The following is a 23,269-nucleotide window of genomic DNA, read 5'->3' on the forward strand; positions in this document are numbered from 1 at the left end:
TTTTTTTAAACCTTGTATTTGGTTTTCAAACATGATGTATGTTTTTGACATTAGAACAAAACTTGAGCATGCTAATATAAAGTTAATCACATAAATTAAAACTAAAGAAGTTTTAGTTATCTATAAGAATCATTCAAAATTATGTTCAATGAAACCATTGCATAATGATGTAATGAAAATATTAAACATTTTGAAACCATGTTTTAGTGTCATGCATAATGATCATGCTTAATAAATTTCAAAATTATGCATTATTGATTTTGAATCTTGTGATTTATGGATTATTGATTTTTACCATAATGAAAGTGCCTTATTAATCTTTGTTGTAATAAATCTTACACTTTCGGTTTTAAACATTATACATGTTTTTATTTGGTATAAGTGAAATAAAATCATATGAATTGAAACAACTAAAAAGAGGAAAATATTTTTTCCTTGAAAAATTATTTTTCTCTATCTTATTGATCTTGATGTTTATTATGATAAATCTATGTATACCATTTTGAATCTCTTGAAAGTAATGTGGATATTTTGATGATTTTGATGATTTAAATTTGAAATGAGTTTTATCAAAATCATGATATTGATTTCTTGGAATAACATGAGATTACCTTTGATGATCATTTTGATTCATGGAATTTTGGATTCATGACTTGGTCTTACATTTGTTTATGAGATGGTTGAAATCTTTGTGCATTTGAATTCTTCCCTTCTCCTTTCAATTTATGCATGGTGTATGTTAAAGATTTAAAACCATATTTTGGTATCATGCATATCTAAGAAATATTGATGTGACAAATTGAATAAGTTGAAAGTGAATGATGATTTTTCTCTTGAATATAACTTGTGATATTTTTTATATAAATCATCATTTTGATTTCTCGACATTCGATACATGAGATTTTATTATAAATCAAAATTTCTCATTAATTGATCTTCTACGATTTTACTTGATGTTCTCTTGAGAGGAGATTTTCTAAATAAATCATGATTTTTCTTTTTGAGTTCTTGGAGTTATTACTTGATTTTTCTTTTAAAACAAGATCTCTTCTTTGTACTCCTATGATTTTTCTTGATATTTTATTTAAAAAAGATATTTACTATATCAATCATGTCATTTGGTATTCAAATGATTTTATCCTTCATGACATGATTTCTTTGTATTTATGGCTTGCATGGCTTGAAATGTTTTGGTATAATTCATGCAATGATGAAATATTCATAAAGTTAAAATGATGTATGCAATACTTATGATAATGATGTACATGATGTATTTATTGCATATGATGTGTATCATGAATGCTTTAAATGATGAGTGTTTGGTATCATGATCAACATGTATGATATGCTTATTAATGATGATTGATTTATTTTTCGGTATCGTGCATCAAAAATAAGGTTATTGAAATTGTGTATGTTTTAATTTGAATATATAATGATACACAAATAAGAATGATACTTACCTTTGTCATAATATGAAAATTGATATAAGGGTCTTTCCTTCTTTTTGACAATGACAAAGGGGGAGCAAGAATTTCTAGCGTGGACATCATGAAAAGAGGCAAACTAACTAGCTTGCACAATTCAAGATGAAAGCAAAAATTGCACTTCTCAAAAGAGAAGATGCAAATGTAACATTTGCCAAATTGTTTGCTTGCCTCATGTAGAATTTATCTCTTGCTAGTTTGGCATTTTTGCTAGCTTGTATGTTGCAAAACTTGATCACTTTTTCAAACATTTTGCTAGCTTACACTTTGCAAAGAAAGCAAAAATGACACTTTTAGAAGAAAGAGCTTATTATTTTGAACATCACAAGCTTGCCTATCTTAAGAAACAAAAATTGCAAAAGTGCTATCTTACCAATCTCAAGAAGCAAAACTTGCAACTTGCACATTGCAATAGGAAGCAAGAATTATGAGCTTACACAAGAAAGCTATCTTACATTTGCTTTCGAAACTTTTGCTAGCTTGTATATTGTGAAACTTACATATCGTAAAAATTGTTAGCTTGTAGTCTAAAGAGAAGCAAAAAGTTGCTATCTCAAAAGAAGCAAATGTGCTATCTTGCCTATCTTAAGAGGCAAAAATGCTAACTTGCACATCTAGCAAAACTTGACAAATTTGCATATTTCAAGAAGCAAGAGTTGCTTTCTTGAACATCTCAATATTGCTAGCTTGCATGATGTAGAACTTACTATCTTAAACATTACCAAAAGTGCTATCTTGTATGCTGTAAAACTTGCATATCTAAAACTTGATAGCTTGAATGTCCTAAGCATGATGCATTACTTGCTAAATTTTATAGCTTCAAAACTGCATGATGATAAAACTTAATATTATGTTTTTCATGCAATGAGTTGAACTTATATTACCAACAGAAAGAATAGTTGTACTTCTCCTTTTTGTTGATGACAAAGGGGGAGAAGTATGTTAATGACATGATATGCATAAGTTTATGTATATGTTCATGATGATGTGTTGCAAGTATTCATGATGAATATTGCAATGACTTGAATTCAGTTTGAATTCAAGGTTCTATCAATATGGCATATTGATAGGGGGAGTTTGTTTAAACTCCGGGAGTTAAGGTTAACTCCGTCATCAAGTGGTTGTCATCATCAAAAAGGGGGAGATTGTTGAATCTCGTATTTTGATGATGAAACCACTTGATATATGTTTATGATTTAAACTACATTTTGAGCGATGCAGGTCTACTCGATCAGGATTAGACAGTTAATACAGGAGGAATTGACGTTGCGCCGGAGGAGATCACGTTAGGATATTAGATGGCAGAAGGCTTCGGACGTCGGGCTTCGGGCCAAGGAGAGCGGAATTGCGCCAAGGATATCGGGGTTGCGGAGGTCAACCGCCGATTGGGCAACAAGCCACAAGAGAGGACGATGCGCTGAAGAATTGGACGAAGCGCCAACCAATAACGTGTCGGGCAACGGAATGTCGATTCGCGTTGTAACAATTGTCTAGATCGGAGTAGAGTTTTAGTTTGTGTGTGCAGGAATAACTATGATAATGAGAAAGACATAAAGTGAAACAAAGTGCGGAGTCAAGCACGAAGGATTCATTGGGAGTTCAAGAGTTCGACGGAAGTCCGAAGGTTCGTCGGGAATGCTGCCGGAACTAGCCGAGAATGAGTAGGGAGCTTGCCGAAGGGTTTTTTGGAAGCTCACCGAAAGGTTCGTGGGAAGTTTGCGGAGCTCGCCGAGAGAGATCGGAGCTTGCCGAAGAAGCTCGTTGGAACTTGCCAAGATCAAATCGTAAAGTTTAAGAGCTTGCCGGGAGTCCGCAGAATGGTTTCCGAGAGTTTATCGGAAGACCGCCGAAAGTTCGCCGGAAGCTCGCCGGAAGAAGTCTTGACTTATGGACTTTGTAATAGCTTATAAAATGTCTTTAAATTCATAGCTAGCATGTTAATTAGGGTTAGGATTAGGTATTAATCTTATAACCCAAGTAGGGGCTAATTGGGCCCGAGTTCGGACTAGTTTGGGGTAAGATTGAAGCCAAACTAGTGGGCTGAAAACACTGTAGGCGGTGGCACCGCCTGGGCTGGGCGGTGGCACCACCCAATGCCCAAGAGCTGGGCGGTGACACCTCCTGGGCAGGGCGGTTGCACCGTCCAGCACCCGAGCCCTGGGCGGTGGCACCGCCAACATCGGGAACCCAAAGAGAATTCAAATTTTGGAGCCCAAATTTTGGAGCCCAAATTTGAATCCTCTTGAGGCCTATAAATACCCCTCAAATCTTAGCTGAGATTACAACCTTTTGAGCAACATTTGATTGAGAGAAAAGTTTTAGAAAGTCTTAACAAGTCTAGTTTTCAATTTGCTAGAAAGTTCTCCTCCTTTCTTGCTGAAAATTTGTAAGAGATTGAACTGTTTGTAAAAGGTTGTAAGAGGTGTATTTGCCCTTCCATTTCAAGAGATTTGCTAGTGGAAGGTGGGAGCCTCATCGAAGAGGGGCCTCGCAAGTGGATGTAGGTCATTTGACCGAACCACTCTAAAATTGGAGTAATCTCTGGTTTGCGTTTACTTATCGCAATTTATCTTACTGCAAACTTACTTACGTACTTTATAATCTTGTTGCACTTCTCTACGAACATGCGTCTAAGTTAAACTTTTCATGTTCCGTTCTTATCGTACAAAAGATTTATTAAAACCAAAGTTTTAATCCGCTGCACTAATTCACCCCCCCCCTCTTAGTGCCGCTCCAATCCTAACATGTATGTGGTCCTTTGAGAACAAAAACTCATGGTGGATCTGTTAATGTTCCTGATATAAGTGGTGCACTTTATTTTGTCACTTTTATAGATGATTTTTCCAAGAAAGTTTGGGCTTATGCTTTGAAGATTAAAGATCAGGTGATTAATATCTTCAAAGAGTTTCATACCAAGGTTGAAAGAGAGACAAAAAGGCAATTGAAATGCATAAGATCATATAATGGTGGTGAGTACACAGGATTATTTGATAATTATCGCAGGTCACATGGGATCCAACATGAGATAACAGTTCTTGGTACACCTTAGCATAATGCAATTGTAGAGAGGATGAACCGCACCATCATAGAAAAGATCAGATGTATGCTTCCATAAGCCAAGCCATCCAAAAGGTTTTGGGATAAGTCTTTGAGGACTACAATTGATGTGATCAACTTATCACCATGTACAGCCCTAGATGGTGATGTTGCAGAGCATGTATGGTCAGGGAAAGATGTTTCCTATAGGCATTTAAGAGTATTTAGTTGTTATGCATTTACACATGTTCCAAACAATGAGAGGTCTAAGCTGGATGGTAAGACTAAAGAATTTATTTTTCTTAGTTACTCACATGATCAATTTGGTTACAGACTTTGGGATCCAGAAAAGCAGAAGGTGTTCAGAAGCAAAGATGTAGTCTTCTTTGAGGATCAAACCTTTAAGGATTTGAAGAAGAAGACATAAGTCAAGACTTCTGTAGAAGGATTAGCAGATTGTGACCCAGTTACTCCTCTAGTATATTAAGGTGATAAGGGAGATGTGCAGAAAGATGGTGTAGAGCCTGATGTTGATCTACCTGCAGGACATATTGAGCAAGAAGAAGTTGGAGAGCAACTTCCTATAGAACCTCAATTGAGAAGATCTTCTAGATAACGTCAACCTTTTAGAAGATACTCTACAATGAGTATGTGATGCTTACTAATCTACAATGAGTATGTGATGCTTACTGATGCTGGTGAACTAGAGAGTTACCAGAAAGTAGTTGAAAGTGAGCAGAAAAAGAAGCAGTTGTAGCTTTAGAAAATTCCCATAGATGACAATATAGTAGACATATTGACAAAGACCTTACCAAAAGAAAGACAGGATATATGCCAATAGCTGGTCGGCATGACTTCACATTGAGGAGTCATAGGATAGCCTCCCTTATGGGCTAAAGGGGGAGGTTGTTAGGCTAACAACCTATATTTAGCCCAAGGTAAGCTTTATCAGCCCATAGCTCGCCCCTCTTAATCTAACCCTAATTTATATTAAGGAGGGGTGTGGTGGCTATAAAAAGAGACAGAAAAAGGCAACAACAAGGTAGTGTTTGGTAGCCATGAGATTCCAAAGAAAATGAGGAGAACAAGGTAGAAAAGGAAGAAGACAATGACAACACAGAGAGATTGTTCTTAATCATCCAATAGTGCTTTCATCTCAGGTTAGATCAGATTTACATTAAATTCTTATTATGATTATTTGGGGAGAATTAGGAAAGATTTAGATATTGTGAATAATGACATAATCCTTATATCCCAATTATTCTCTTGTGATTGTTGTTAGGGTTTTGGGCAAGAAATAGAGATTTGTATATTTATTATTAATATAGTGGATTATCTCTAGTTTGCCCTGTGATTTTTACCCTTCACATTGAAGGGGTTTTCTATGTATATCTTGGTATTCTATTTGATTGTGGTTCCATTTAATTCTGTTGTGTGTTATGGCCTGCTAGTATTTGTTCATATACAAAAGTTATTTCTTTTTATATCCCATCAATTTTTACCCTTCACATTGGAGGGGTTTTCCACGTATATCTTGGTATTTTATTTGATTGTGATTCTATTTAATTCTGTTGCGTGTTATGATCCTAGTATTTATTTATATATAAAAATTTATTTCTCTTTATATCTTATCAGAATGCCTTTAATAGCCGTCTCTCCCTTTTAAATATTATATAAAATTATCACCTCAGTTAGTTCACTTTATGGTAAATCAGTGGGAATGCAGTCTTAATCATATCATGTTATAGTTGCTTGGCAAAAACCGATTATTGGATGGGCAAAGTTGAATACTGATGGGTCTTCGGTCTTCTGAGGTGAGATTGGGAGGCTTGAGATGCAGGAACACACTCTAATTTTAGATTACTGTTAATTAATTATGTTTTAGAGTCTTGTTGTTATGTGTTTTTTCATTTTTTTGGTCACTTTATTGCTTTTATTAAGAGCTTTTTTAGTAAGTAGTGCGTTGATTACTTGGGAATATGGATTTTTCTTATTGGGATGTGTTTGTCATTATTGTAGAAACTCAAAGGTCTCCTTTGTGAAATTTATACGGCAATTAAGGAAGACAATTTTGGTTTTGTTTCTCTAAGAATCTACATTTCATTCTTAGCAAGTTTCATTTGAATTGAATCTTCTTATGAAGCTATTTAACTTATAGCGTTGAGTGGCATTCGCGATTAGTGATGTCGAGTGACATTCGTCGCCCCCAATTGAGCAACATCCAGGAACATATCCTACTTAGTCGAAGTGTCTATATTTTGTCTAAATTCATAGGCACTGGTCGATGTCAAATTGGTTCTATAGTATGTTACACTTTGTTGTTTTGAACTTTATAGATTAAACTGCCTCTATTGGCAAGGAGTCTAGAGGTATGTCATATATCATTGGGAAGCTTTGTCTGTCTATTATCTAACAAAAACAACAATGTGTGATTTTGAGTTCTGTACTGAAAGTTATTATTAAATTATTGGGTGTCTATCAAGTTGTCATGATTTAATTTTTGGATCCTTAATCCTCTATCAATGGCTCGTCGACGATGATGAAATTAATTTATAAGAAGAGATGTTTGAGATAAGTCGATCTCATGAAACTCTATAGTAGATGATTGATCACGTCCAAAGAACTTTTGCTAATCCTACTCAAGGCCAATTGAGTAATTCAATAGGACAAGTGAGTATGATAATGATGTGATTAATTCTTCCAATTCTACAGTAAATTTTGTGGCTCCGATCATTAGGCCATGAATCAATTGATGAGAGCTCTTGAAGGAACAAATAGGAGTATTCAAGTTATTGTGGTGGAGTTTATAGGGTCAATCCCAAGGAATATTGTGATTGGAGTGTCTCTTTGGAATTTTATTGCCACAAAATGTACAGTTTATGGCAATAAAATTAAAACGGTATGTTTTAATTTGGTGGCAAAAATATCAATGTGGACGTGAGCGAAGAGGTGTTCTACGGGTTAACACATCGGTTAAAATAAAACTAAAGTTAGATAAGAAATTTTTCTCTTTGAATTATCCTCAAACTCTTTATCGTAAATTTTACTAATTACATCAGAAGATTGATCAATCTGTTGTTAATTATAATGAGTAAATGAGTCGAATTAGACAATTATTCATTTCCTCTCTCGTTGAGGCTTATCAAATGACACTTAAGGCTGAAAATAATAGTAAATGGGGACTGTTGAAGAAGGTTGAAAACTCTAGAACTACAAATGAGAAAATGATATTTCAAGAAAAGAATGGTACAACATGAACAACCAAACCCACATTTTGAAGGAGGAAATAAAAATCAGCAAAGGATGGTTTTTCCTCAAGTACCAAGTGTTTTAAATGTGGTAAAACTCATCATCATTTTTATGAGTGTCATAGAAGGAAAGCTAAAGTTAATCTTATGGAAGAGGAGCCTAATGGAGAAGGTAATGAGCCCATCTACGATGAGGAACTTGAAGCTATCATTCAAGAAGGAAGCTACAAGTCAAATGAGGGTGAAAATCTTATTATTCAACATATCATGACAATTGAAGAAGATGATGAATGGCTTAGAAATAATATTTTTAGGATATATTACTTATCTTATGGAAAGAAATGTCTTCCAATGATTGATTTATGTAGTGTAAAGAACATGATTTTAAAGCTTATAGCGGATAAACTAAAGCTTGCATCGGTGAGTCATTTGAAGCAATATAATATTTCATGCTTCAAGAAGGGTGGAGAGATCTTAGCATCTCAAAGATGCAAGATCAAATATTCTATTAGGAAGTACAAAGATGAATTTTATTTTGATATACTTCCTATCGATGCATGTCACTTGCTACTACTTGATAGGCCATGACAATTTAATCAAAATGCTCACCATGATAGGAGAAAGAACCCTTATTCTTTAATTAGAGATGGGGTGAAGTTTCTTTTGCCGTTATTAAAAAAAGCTCCTACCACTATACAATATAAAATTTTAGATAGTTTGATGATTTAAAAGGAGTTTGAGTAGTTACAAGGAAGAGAATGTTGCCTATATATTGGTGGCTATGGGAGATGATCAAGAGAGAGTCAAGGAGATTCCATAAGAAGTGAAAAGTATGTTGGGCTTACAACCCACAAATTTAGCCCATAGTAGGCTTGGGCAGCCCACAGCTCACCCCCTCTCTTAATCTAATCCTAATTAACATTAGGGGGTGTGGTGACTACGTTTTGGAGGCAGAAAAATGCATAAATTGGGCAAAAACGTGGGAGAATAAAAGAGTCACGAGATTCCAAAGAAAAGGAGGAAAACATGCAGAAAAAGGAAGATAAAGAAAGGGAAGAAGACAAGGACAATGCAGAGAGGTTGTTCTCAATCATCTAGCAGTGTTCTATCTCAAGTTAGATTAAATCTACAGTAGACTCTTGTTGTGATTACTAGGGGAGGTTTTAGATATCGTGGACAGTGACATGATCCTTGTATCTCAATTGTTCTCTTGTAATTGTTGCTAGGGTTTAGGGCAAGAGATTGAGATTTATATATTCATTATTCTCATAGTGGATTATCTCTAGTTTGCCCCGTGATTTTTACCCTTCACATTGGAGGGGTTTTCCACGTATATCTTGGTGTTCTATTTGATTGTGATTTTATTTAATTCCACTACATATTATGGCCTTCTAGTATTTGTTCATATGCAAAGGTTATTCCTGTTTATATCCCCATCAACGGGTATCAGAGCAAGGGTTTTGGTGATTTAAATTTTGTATTTGAATATGGAGGCCAGTAATGTTTCTCGCATGATTAGTTTAAATGGAAACAATTGGATGATATGGAAACCAAGAATGGAAGATCTCTTGTATTGCAAAGATTTGTATGGACCTTTATATGAGGATAGTGCAAAACCCACAACTATGACAGATGATGAGTGGAAGAGGTTAGATCGAAAAACAATTGGATTTATTCGACAGTGACTTGATGATAGTGTCTTTCACCATGTTTCTATTGAAATTTCTACATATTCTCTTTGGAAAAAGTTGGAAAGTCTCTATGAAAGAAAAACAACTAGCAATAAAGCTTTTTTGATCATAAAACTTGTGAACCTAAAATATAGAGAAGGTGCTTCTATTGCTGAACATTTGAATGAAATGCAAAGTATTACTAACTAGTTATCCTCTATGAAAATGTCTCTTGATGATAAATTGCAGGCATTGTTACTTCTCAGTTCATTACTAGAAAGTTAGGAGACACTGGTGGTTTCTCTTAGTAATTCTGCGCCAGATGATGTTGTCACTATAAGTCAAGTAACAAGTAGTTTATTGAATGAGGAGTTGAGAAGAAAGAGTTCAGCAACATCTCAGAATGATTCACAAGCACTTCTCTCAGAGAACAGAGGAAGGTCAAAGTCTAGAAGCAGTTCATGTATGGGTAGAAGCAAGTCAAGATCAAGAAAAGATATTGTTTGCTATAATTGTGGTGAGAAAGGACATTACAAGAACCAATGTAAGCAACCTAAGAAGAGCAAGAAAACGGAAAAAGAAGTGGAGTCTATAGAGTCAAAAGATAATATCACAGCTACAATGCAGGGTGGTGATTTTTTGATTTTATCTCCTTCTAATAATATTTTTTCTTGTGTGTGTCAGGATCTTGAGTGGGTGATTGACACAGGTGCTTCTTATCATGCTACACCACGGAGGGAGTTTTTTGCTACATACAGGTCTGAAAATTTTGGTGTTGTTAAGATGGGCAACTATGGCACAACAGACATCATAGGCATGGGCGATATCCATTTAAAGACCAACCTTGGCTGCAAGTTGGTGCTTAAGGATGTGAGGCATGTGGTTGACTTAAGACTGAATTTAATTTCAGTTGGAAGGCTAGATGATGAAGACTATGATAGCAGGTTTCACAGAGGGCAATGGAAACTCAGTAAGGGTTCTCTTGTTATAGCTAATGGAAAGAAATGTCATACTTTGTACAGGTTGCAGGGTAAAGCTTATGGTTAGCAGTTAAATGCTACAGAAAAAGACTTCAGCATGGAGTTGTGGTATAGGCGACTAGGACATATAAGCGAGAAGGGGCTGCAAGCTCTTTCCAAGAGAGAGGTATTACTAGACCTTAGAGGTATACATATGAACCCTTGTATTGATTGTTTGGCAGGTAAACAACATAGAGTTTCATTTGCTAGTCCTGCTTTGTCTAGAAAAATGCATGCCTTAGACTGTGTTTATACAAATGTATGTGGTCCTTTGATGACAAAAACTAATGATGGATTTGTTGATGTTCTTGGTATAAGTGGTGCACTTTATTTTGTCACTTTTATAGATGATTTTTTCAGGAAAGTTTGTGCCTATGCTTTGAAGACTAAAGATCAGGTAATTAATGTCTTCAAAGAGTTTAATGCTAGGGTTGAAAGGGAGAAAGAAAGGAAATTGAAATGCATAAGATCAGATAATGGTGTTGAGTATACAAGATTGTTTAATGACTATTGCAGGTCACATGGGATCCAATATGAGATGACAGTTCCTAGTACACCTCAGCATAATGCAATTGCAGAGAGGATGAACTGCACCATCATGGAAAAGATCAGATGTATGCTTTCACAGGCCAAGCTACCCAAAAGATTTTGGGACGAGGCTTTGAGGACTACAGTTGATGTGATCAACTTATCACCATGTACAACCCTAGATGGTGATGTTGTAAAGTATGTATGGTTAGGGAAAGATGTTTCCTACAAGCATTTGAGAGTGTTTGGTTGTCGTGCATTTGCACATATTCCAGATAATGAGAGGTCCAAGCTAGATGGTAAGTCTAAACAATGTATTTTTCTTGGCTACTCACATGATCATTTTGGTTATAGTCTTTGGGATCCAGAAAAGCAGAAGGTGTTTAGAAGCAGAGATGTAGTCTTCTTTGAGGATCAAACTTTTGAAGATTTGAAGAAGAAGGCACCAGCCAATACTTCTGTAGAAGAATTAACAGATTGTGACCCAGTTATTCCTCCAGTATATCAGGGTGATGGGGGAGATGTGCAGGAAGATGGTGTAGAGCCTGATGTTGATCTACTTGCAGGACATGTTGAGCAAGAAGAAGTAGGAGAGCAAGTTCCAGCAGAACCTCAATTGAGAAGATCTTCTAGACAACGTCAACCTTCCAAAAGATACTCTACAGATAAGTATATGATGCTTACTGATGGAGGTAAACCAGAGAGTTACTAGGAAGTAGTTGAAAGTAAGCAGAAAGAGAAGTTGTTAGTTGCTATGCAGGAAGAGATGGATGCTCTTCAGAAGAACCACACTTATGATTTGGTGTTACTACCAAATGGAATAAAGGCCTTGAAGAACAAGTGGGTTTTTAGGTTGAAGACTCAAGAATATTGTTCTAAACCAAAGTACAAAGCTAGATTGGTTGTGAAAGGCTTTGGTCAAAAGAAAAATATTGACTTTGAAGAGATTTTTTCTCCTATTGTTAAAATGTCTTCTATTCGTGTTGCTCTTAGTATTGTTGCTAGCCAGGACTTGGAAGTTGAGCAGTTAGATGTGAAGACAACTTTCCTTCATGGGGATTTGGAGGAGAAAATTTATATGAAGCAACCAGAAGGCTTTAAAGTTAAAGGTAAAGAGAACTTTGTTTACAAATTGAAGAAGAGCTTGTATGGGCTAAAGCAAGCTCCAAGATAGTGGTACATAAAAGTTTGATTCATTTATGATAGAAAATGAATACAAAAGAACGGCTTCAGATCATTATGTGTACATCAAATGGTTTGGTGAGGATTTTATTATTCTCTTACTTTATGTTGATGACATGCTTATTCTTAGGAAAGATATGTCTAAAATTGACAGATTGAAGAAGGAGCTAAGTGAGTCTTTTGCAATAAAGGACATGGGGCCAGCAAAGCAAATACTAGGTATGCAGATTTCCCGTGACAGGAAAAATAAGAAGATTTGGTTGTCACAGGAGAAATACATTGAGAAGATATTGGAAAGATTCAGTATGAGCAATGCAAAACCAGTTGGTTCTCCTCTTGCAGGTCACTTCAAGTTGTGCTCAGAACAGAGTCTGTCAAGTGATGAGGAGAAGGAGAAAATGCAAAAGGTTTCTTATGCTTCAGCGGTTAGAAGTTTAATGTATGCAATGGTATGTATGAGACCAGACATTGCATATGTAGTTGGTGTTACTAGCAGATTTCTTGCAAATCCAGGCAAAGAGCACTAGGCAATAGTGAAGTGGATTTTTAGATATCTCAGAGGGAGCTCTAAGGTTTGTTTAAGCTTTGGAGGTGGACCACATGTGTTGACAGGTTATACAGATGCAGATATGGCAAGAGATATAGATACGAGAAAGTCTACTTCAAGCTATGTACTTACTTTTGCAAGGGGAGCTGTGTCATGGCAATCTAGGTTACAAAGGTGTATTGCTCTCTCCACCATAGAAGCAGAATATATTGATGCTACAGAGGTATGCAAAGAAATGTTATTGATGAATGAATATTATAAGAATTGAGGCTAAAACAGAAAAATTATGTTGTGTATTGTGACAGCCAGAGTGCCATCCATTTGTGTAAGAACCCAATGTTTCATTCCAAGTCAAAGCATATAGATGTCAGATACCACTGCATTCGAAATGTATTTGAAGAGAAGCAGTTGCAGCTTCAGAAAATTGACATAGATGACAACTGAGCAGACATGTTGACAAAAACTTTACCAAAATAAAGACAAGAGATATGCCGACAGCTAGTCGGCATGGCTTCACATTGAGGAGTCATGGGACAACCTCCCTTATGGGCTGAAGGGGGAGGTTGTTGGGCTGACATCCCACAAATTCAGCCCATAGTGGGCTTAGGCAACCCACAGCTCACCCCCTCTTAACCTAACCCTAATTAAAATTAGGAGGGGTGTGGTGGCTGCATTTTGGAGGCAAAAAAAGGCATAAATAGGGCAGCAACATGGGAGAATAAATGAGCCATGAGATTCCAAAGAAAAGGAGGAAAACAAGGTAGAAAAGGAAGAAAAAAAAGGGAAGAAGACAAGGACAACGCAGAGAGGCTGTTCTCAATCATCTAGCAGTGTTCTATCTCAGGTTAGATTAAATCTACAATAGACTCTTGCTATGATTACTTGGGGAGGTTTTAGATATCGTGGACAGTGACATGATCCTTGTATCCCAATTGTTCTTTTGTGATTATTGCTTGGGTTTAGGGCAAGAGATTGAGATTTGTATATTCATTATTCTCATAGTGGATTACCTCTAGTTTGCCCCGTGGTTTTTACCCTTCACATTGGAGGGGTTTTCCATGTATATCTTGGTGTTATATTTGATTGTGATTTCATTTAATTCTGCTGCATATCATGGCCTTCTAGTATTTGTTCATATACAAAGGTTATTCCTATTTATATCCCCATCAAAGTATGCTAGATCAGTTTGAAGAGTTGGCTCTTGAAGACCTTCATGTTAGGATCAAGAGCACTAAGAGCGATTTCGGTAGAAAAGCCGATTCGTAAATCACTTTAACTTGTGATCAAGCAAAAAGTAGTTAAAGCAAGTCTATGAAGGCAGTTTGCAGTTATGATGAAAATTAGAATGTAAGCATAAACTGAAATATGATGTTCGTACAATAAAACTGATTTACGTCTAAACACCGATTCGGAAAATACTGAACTATGAAACATGATCGTAAATGTGCAGAAGGTAGTAAGCTATTGAGGAGGTTTGCAGTAAAGATAATATGCTCAAAGTAAATGCAAACCAGAGAGCACTGTAATTTTAGAGTGGTTCGGTCAATCTTGACCTACATCCACTTCTGGCTTTCTCCACCGACGAGGTCACCGACGTCCACTAGAGGCCTTCCTTCAAAAGGCGAAGGCCAACCACCCTTTTACAGTTTCACTCCTTTTGACGGGCTTAGGAGACAACCCTTACAAACTTTTCTTTCCTCTCTTGACAGATCAAAACTTGGAAGAAAAGAGGAAGGAGAACTTTTAACTCATACAACACTTTTAAGCTCTAAAAATCACAGAGTAAGATCAGGATTTCGGTGGTTTTTGGTTGTTATTTCATTGCTGAAAGGGTGGGGTATTTATAAGCCCCAACCCAGTTTGAATTCCGAGCTCAAAACTGTCAATTCCTGGAATTTCGGGGTCTGACGGTTGCACCGCCTGACTGGGGCGGTTGCACAGCTTGACTGGGGCGGTTGCACCGCTTAGCAGAGCTCGGAGACTGAGCCTCTAGGCGGTGCCGCCGCTTGTTAGGGGCGGTTGCACCACTTGGCAGAGCTCGGAGACTAAGCCTCTGGGCGGTGCCATTGCTTGACAGGGCGGTTGCACCGCCCAGTCTCGCTCGGAGACTAAGCCTTGGCGGTGCCACCGCTTGTCAGGGGCGGTTGCACCGCCCAGTCTCGCTCAGAGACTGAGCCCAGGCGTTGCCACCGCTTGCCTGGGGCGGTTGCACCGCCCAGCTTTCCTGGAAGACCCTTTCCTTGGCGGTGCTACCGCTGACCCTAGCGGTGCCACCGCTTGACAGGAATTTTAGTCCGAATGGGTTGATCCATTTGGCTCAATTAGGGTCTGTCAAGGGCCCCCAGATTAAGTTAATGGGATCACCTCCCATTCCTAACTTAATCTACATGCTAACTATGACATTTCTTAAGACATTTATTGTAACTTGTTTCGGTGCGTCAATCGCTTCTTCCGGCGAGCTTCCGACGAACTTTCGTTGATCATCCGATGAACCCTCGGTGATGCTCCTGCGGACTTCCGGCAAACTCCTGGACTTGCGACGATCCACTTGACGAGTTCCGACGAGCTTCTTTGGCAAGCTCCTAGACTTCTCAGATTTATTCCCATAGAACCTCCGACGACCGTCCGAACTTCCGTTGAATTCTCGAACCCCCAACGTGATCATAGTCTTGACTCCGGCGCAACTACTACTGCATGTCTTACTTTTATTATAGTTAATCCTGCACACTTATCTCAACATATGGATTAGATAACAAATGACAATTGACGTTATCATCAAAATCCGAGATTCAACAATCTCCCCCTTTTTTATGATGACAATCAATTGATAACAGAGTTAACCTTAACTCCCCCTATCTATCTGCCATAATTGAGATAAGTCATTCTTGAATTCAAAGCCTTTGAATTCAAGAGACATATTGATAAGTTAAAATCATTTAACCTTATCAATACTCCCATCATGATTCCCATCATGATGTATCTCTCTGAAAATGATGTTTAATGTCAAGGCTTGACATCCATTTTCAAATTTCAAATGTGAATGATGGTAATGATATCAATTCATCATATGGTAAGATATCAACATGTAAAATTTCGAAGTAAGATTTTGATATCTTAACATGATGCACACATTTTAAGTATTTTAACAATTATAGCATTTCATCACATGGTAAGATATCAACACGTAGGACTACGATGCAAGTTCTTGATATCATAACATGATGCAAACATGGCATATTGCTAATATGGGAATCATAGTTATCATTAATTCATATATTTTCGATGATGCAAGTATGGCATAATCATAGCATCAATTCATATGTCTGCTTTTTTCAACATAATATGGCATTTATAACATCAATTCATATATTTCTCCCCCTTTGTCATCAACAAAAAGGAGAACGATATAAACAACTTTTAAATATACGTGTGATGCGATAAGTAGGTTCATGTCATTTATCTATATAGAGTGATAGGATATAAATTATACAAGCATCTTAAGAAAAACATGACATGAAGATTATAGAGTGAAAACTTCTTCATTTTTATTTGTTATTATCTTTTTGCATGAAGGAGGAAAGCTATTTGTGTAGTTCAAATCGATAGGATATTAAGGCATGCTTTACAAGGATTAGGATATTTATGTGAATCAAATCCCTACACATAAAAATATCTTCCTTTTATAAGAAGGAATCATCGAATCTATTTCTCAAAGAGAATATTTTTCACATGATAAGTCTAAAAGATATGCATTTGCTAGATGATTCTATTTGTCAAAAATTAATGATGTGAATCAAACTATATGTGACATATGTTTATTAAGTCCGAAAGAGAATAATGTATTCATGAAATCCAATTGGAACTGAAAATTTAATTTAACACTTTCATGCAATCGGACAAGACTATATAATCATGAAGACATGCTCATTGTTATGGAAATTTTTGTATTAATTTCCAACATATTATTTTAGGCATGTAATGACAATTAAGTGATTTGATCATTCAATCAATAAAGTCCTAATAATAATTTTAACACGTTTATGCATTCGGACACATCAACATTCCTAATTCTCTTTTTATGAAATCAAATTATTCTTCACTTAGAGGTTTTGTAAAAATATTAGCTAGTTGATGCTTAGTATCTATGAACTCTATGATTACATCATGATTAGTAACATGATCTCGTATAAAGTGATGTCTAATATCAATATGTTTTGTTCTTGAGTGTTGAATGAGATTCTTTGTTAAACATATTGCACTTGTGTTATCACATTTAATGAGAATGTTTTTAAGATAGACTTTATAATCTTCTAAGGTGTTTTTCATCCACACAACTTATGCACAGCATGCACTAGCTACAATATATTCTACTTCGGTTGTTGATAGTGCAACCGAGTTTTGTTTCTTAGATGACCAGGAAACAAGGGAATGTCCCAAAAATTGACATGTTCCTGATGTGCTTTTTCTATCTAGTCTACACCCAATAAAATCTGCATCAGCATAAGCAATTAACTCAAAATTTTTGGATTTTGGATACCATAATCTTAGATTTATGGTACCTTTAAGATATCTAAGTATTCTTTTAACCGCTTTGAGATGAGATATCTTAGGGTTCGATTGAAACCTAGCACAAAGTCCTACACTGAACATGATATCTGGTCTAGTTACAGTGAGGTAAAGTAAACTTCCTATCATACCCCTATAAGTTTTTTGATCGAAGTTTTCTCCACTCTCATCAACTTCTAACTTAGTGGAGGTGCTCATAGGGGTGTTAATAGCTTTTGAGCTATCCATATTAAATATTTTCAATAGATCTAAAGCATATTTAGTTTGACTAATAAAGATGTCATTGCTTAGTTGCTTAATTTGTAAGCCTAAGAAAAATGTTAATTCTCCCATCAAACTCATTTCAAATTCGAGACTCATGGTTTTAGCAAAGGATTCACAAAGAGATTCATTCGTAGAACCAAAGATAATATCATCAACATAAATTTGAACAATGAGAAAATTAATTTCAAAATTCTTGATAAATAATGTAGTATCAACCTTGCCTTTTATAAAATTATTTTCAATAAGAAAAGAACTAAGTCTCTCATACCAAGCCCTAGGGGCTTGTTTTAAACCATAGAGAGCTTTAGTTAATTTAAACACATGATTAGGGAGGCTATTATTTTCAAATCCAGGAGGTTATTCAACATAAACTTCTTCGGAAATAAAGCTGTTAAGAAAAGTGCTTTTAACATCCATTTGAAACAACTTAAAATTATTACTACTAGCATAGGCAAGGAGCATCCTTATGGCTTCTAATCGAGCCACAGGAGCGAAGGTTTCTTCATAATCGATACCTTCTTCTTGGTTGAAACCTTTGGCCACTAATCTAGCCTTGTTTCTAACCACGATACCATATTCATCTTGCTTGTTTCTAAAGACCCAATTAGTACCAATAACTAAATGGTCATTTGGCCTAGGAACAAGCTTCCATACCTCATTTCTCTCAAATTGATTTAATTCATCTTGCATTGCAATAATCCATGAATCATCTTTCATGGCTTCGTCAATACATTTAGGTTCAATTTGGGAGAAAAAAGCGACGTTGGCACAAAACTTTTTCAGAGAAGAACGTGTCTAAACCCCCTTTGATGTGTCTCCTAAGATTAGCTCCTTAGGATGAGCATATACATACTTCCAATCCTTGGGTAAGGATTTTTCGGAAATGGATACATCCAAGTTGCTAGTTGGAGAAGGGGTTTCATTTAAATTTAAAGAATCGAAGTTAACATCATCATCAAAATCGTTTTTCTTGATTTCGGAAATCTCATTGAAAACAACATGAATGGATTCTTCAATAATTAAAGTTCTTTTATTGAAGATACGAAAAGCTTTAGAAATTGAAGAATAACCAAGAAAAATTCCTTCATCGAATTTAGCATCAAATTTTCCTAAGGCATCTTTTTCATTCAAGATGAAACACTTACACCCAAACTTATCAAAAAATAATTTTTACTTATAAAAAAAAAGACACTTACACTCAAAAACTTTAAAATATGAAACATTGGGTTTTTTGTTATTCCACAACTCATAGGGAGTTTTGGTGAGTAGGGGTCTTACTAGAACTCTATTCAAAATATAGCATGCAGTGTTTACGGCTTCGACCAAAAAATATTTGGGTAGGCTATGTTCATTCAACATGGTTCTTGCCATTTCTTGTAAGTTTCTATTTTTTCTTTCTACTACTCCATTTTATTGAGGATTTCTTGGAGTAGAGAAGTTGTGGTTGTATCCATTAAGTTCACAAAATTCTTGAAAATCACGGTTTTGAAATTCACCACCGTGATCACTTCTAATTGATGAAATCATAGAACCCTTTTCATTTTGAACAAGTTTACAAAACTTGTTAACATATCTAAAGCATTCATTTTTGTGTTTTAAGAAGTAAGTCCATGTGTATCTGCTATAGTCATCTACAATGACGAAAACGTATTTGCTACCTCCTAGGCTTGATGTAGAGATTGGTCCGAACAGGCCCATATGGATCAATTGCAAGGGTCTAGAGGTGCTTATTTGATTCTTAGATTTGAAACTACCCTTAATTTGTTTACCTAATTGACAAGCATCACATACATTATCTTTAATGAACTTGATATGAGGAATTCCTCTTACAAGTTCTTTGGATGATATTTGAGTGATTAGTTTCATGCTAGCATGACCTAATCTTCTATGCCATAGCCAAGCATCCTCATTTAAAACCGAGAAACACATTTCATTACACAGATCATTGATGTCAATGATGTATATGTTATTTTGTTTTAATGCAATCATAGATGTGTTTTTGTGTGGTTTTTCAATGATGCAAGCATTAGATTCGAATTTGACAATATATCCTTTATCACATAATTGACTAATGCTCAAGAGGTTATGTTTTAAACCATCAACTAATAAAACATCTTTAATAAAAAAGTTAGATTTGTTACCTATGGTTCCTTTGCCAATGATTTTACCCTTGTTGTTGTCTTCGAAGGTGACATAGCCTTCGTTTATGCTAGTGAGCTTAGAGAATTGAGATGGATCTCCGGTCATATGCCTTGAGCATCCACTATCAAGGTACCATCTCTTGCTCCTAGCTTGTGATGGTGTATGTCTCTACAAGAAAGGATAATTTTTAGGTACCCATTTACTTTTGGGTGCCTAAAAAACTGATCTATATTGTTTATCATGTTGCATAGAGTTTATCATGGTTCCTTTAGGAACCAAAATTAATTTTGTTAGGATCGAGAGCACTAAGAGGGGGGGGGGGGTGAATTAGTGCAGCGGAAATCTTACAGCGATTAAAAACCAAAAACTGCATTCGTTCAAAAACTATTATGATGCAAAAGCAAATTCTCAGTTTGTATCTAAGTGCAGTTTGCGTCTAAGCGCAGATTGCGTCTAAGCGCAGTTTTGCGTCTAAGCGCAGTTTACGTCTAAACTCAGATTTACGTCTAAACGCAGTTTTACGTCTAAACGCAGATTTACGTCTAAACGCAGAGTTACGTCTAAACGCAGATTTACGTCTAAACGCAGTTTTACGTCTAAACGCAGATTTACGTCTAAACTCAGATTTACGTCTTAAACTCAGATTTACGTCTAAACGCAGATTTACGTCTAAACGCAGTTTTACGTCTAGACGCAGATTTACGTCTAAACTTTGAAACTTGTTTGTATACTCGCAGAAGGCAGTATGCAGTTGAAATCAAGACGTAAACGTGAACTGAGATCTGATGATTGAGCGAGGAAAGCCGATTTACGTCTGAATGCAGTTTTACGTCTAAATGTTGAAACTCATTCGTAAAATTGTAGAGGACAGATTGTAGTTATCAATAGGATCAAAATGTAAGTGTAAACTGCAAAGAAGCTCGTTCGTAAAAGCACGGAAGACAGTTCTGCAGAATCAAACGTAAACGTAAACTGTAATGTATGAAAATACAAATTTACGTCTGAATGCAGATTCGGAAGAACAGCACTTAGAACTTGTTCGTGAAAGCGCAGAGAGCAGTAGTAATGAAGGAGGTTTGCAGTAATGATAAGGTGCTCGAAAATAAACGCAAACCAGAGATTTAGAGTGGTTCGGTCAGCCTTGACCTACTCCACTTTTGGCTTCCTCCACCGACGAGGTTGCCGACGTCAACTAGGGGCCTTCCTTCAATAGGCGAAGGCCAAACTGCCCTTTTACAATTTCTCTCCTTTTGACAGGCTCAGGAGACAACCTTTACAGACCTTTCTCTCCTCACTTTACAACTGAAAACTTGAAGAACAGAAGGAGGAGACTTAAAGGATTTACAACACTTTTGAGCTCTTAGAATCACAGAAAAGATCAAGATTTCGGTGTAGGTCTGTATCTTTTCAGTGCTGAATGGGTGGGGTATTTATAGGCCTCAACCCAATTCAAAATTCGAGCTCAAAACGATCAAATCGATCAAATCCCAGAATTCTGGGATCAGGCGGTTGCACCTCTTGACTAGAGAGGTGGCACCGCCTGGCAGAGCTCGAAGACTGAGCTCAGGCGATTGCTCCTCTCTGCCAGAGCTCGACGACTGAGCTCGATGGTTGCATCACCTGGCAGAGCTCGAAGACTGAGCTTGGTGGTTGCATCACCTGGCAGAGCTCGAAATCTGAGCTCGGTGGTTGCATCACCTGCCAGAGCTCGAAACTGAGCTCAGGCTGATGCACCTCTCTGCCAGAGCTCGAAGACTGAGCTCGGTGATTGCATCACCTGGCAGAGCTCGAGACTGAGCTCAGGCTGATGCACCTCTCTGCCAGAGCTCGAAGACTGAGCTCGGTGGTTGCATCGCCTGGCAGAGCTCGAAACTTGAGCTCTGGCGGTGCTACCTCTTGGCAGAGGAGGTTGCACCGCCCAGTCTAGCTCGAAGACTGAGCTCTGGGCGGTTGCACCTCTTGGCTGGGGCGGTTGCACCTCCCAGCCTCGCAGCCCTGGCGGTTGCACCTCCTAGCTGGGGCGGTTGCACCTCCTGGCTGGGGCGGTTGCACCTCCCAACCTCACAGCAAGACATAGCCTGGGCGGTGCTACCTCCAACCCTGGCGGTGGCACCTCTTCACTATTCCAGCTCACTTGGTTTGGCTCCAAACTTGGTCCAAACCAGCCCGAACTTGGGCCTAATTGGCCCCTACTTGGGTTATAGGATTAACACCTAATCCTAACCCTAATTAACGTGCTAACTATGAATTTAAAGACATTTTCTAAGCTATTACAAAGTCCGCAAGTCAAGACTTCTTCTAGCGAGCTTCCGGCAAACTTCCGGCGGTCTTCCGATGAACTCTCGGAAACCATTCTGCGGACTCCCGGCAAGCTCCTAGACTTCACGATTTGATCTTAGCGAGTTCCAACGAGCTTCGTCGGCAAGCTCTGCTCTTTCTCGGCGAGCTCCGTGAACTTCCAACGAACCTTCCGGCGAGCTTCCGAAAAACCCTTCGGCAAGCTCCCAACTCATTCTCGGCTAGTTCCGGTAGCATTCCCGACGAACCTTCGGACTTCCGTCGAACTCTCGAACTCGCAACAAATCCTTCGCGCTTCACTCCGACACTTTGTTTCGCTTTATGTCTTCATCGTTATCATAGTTAATCCTGCACAACAAAACAAAACTTCGATCGAGACAATTAATCCTAAGCAATTAACCAAGTTGTCCGACATGTCATTGGTCCCTCGACGCTTCGTCCGATTCTTCGGCGCATCGTCCTCTCCTGCAGCCTATTGCCCAATCGGCCAGTTGACTCCGCAACTCCGATATCCTTGGCACAATACCCGCTCTTCTTGGCCCGATGCCCGAGTTCACGGCCCGAAGCCTTCTGTCGATACGTCGACCGATCCACCGGCCCGACGTCCAATCTTCTGACATGTTCCTTCGGCACAACATGATTTTCCTGCTTTAATTGTCTCATCCTGATCGAAGCATCCTGCGTCACTCAAAACGCAGATTAAATCATAAACATATATCAAGTAGTTTCATCATCAAAATACGAGATTCAACAATCTCCCCCTTTTTGATGATGACAACCACTTGATGACGGAGTTAAACTTAACTCCCGGAGTTTAAACAAACTCCCCCTATCAATATGCCATATTGATAGAACCTTGAATTCAAACTGAATTCAAGTCATTGCAATATTCATCATGAATACTTGCAACACGTCAACATGAACTTATGCATAAACTTATGCATCACATGTCATGTCATCAACATACTTCTCCCCCTTTGTCATCAACAAAAAGGAGAAGTACTACAAACAAGTGTTTGTGATATTGGTTCAACTCATTGCATGAAAATCATAATATCAAGTTTTATCATCATGCAAGTTTGCTAATATCAAATATCAACATGAAAAAATTACGATGTAAGCTTTTGATATCATAATGCAAACATTTCAAGTGTTTATCAATTATAGCAGTTCATCACATGGTAAGATATCAATGCGTAAAATTACGATACAAGTTCTTGATATCTTAACGCATGATGAAAACATGGCATAATACAAGTTTGGCAATCATAGCATCAATTCA

The sequence above is a fragment of the Musa acuminata genome, chromosome BXJ2-9 (genome assembly GCF_036884655.1).
Source record: "Musa acuminata AAA Group cultivar baxijiao chromosome BXJ2-9, Cavendish_Baxijiao_AAA, whole genome shotgun sequence".
Classification (NCBI taxonomy): domain Eukaryota; kingdom Viridiplantae; phylum Streptophyta; class Magnoliopsida; order Zingiberales; family Musaceae; genus Musa; species Musa acuminata.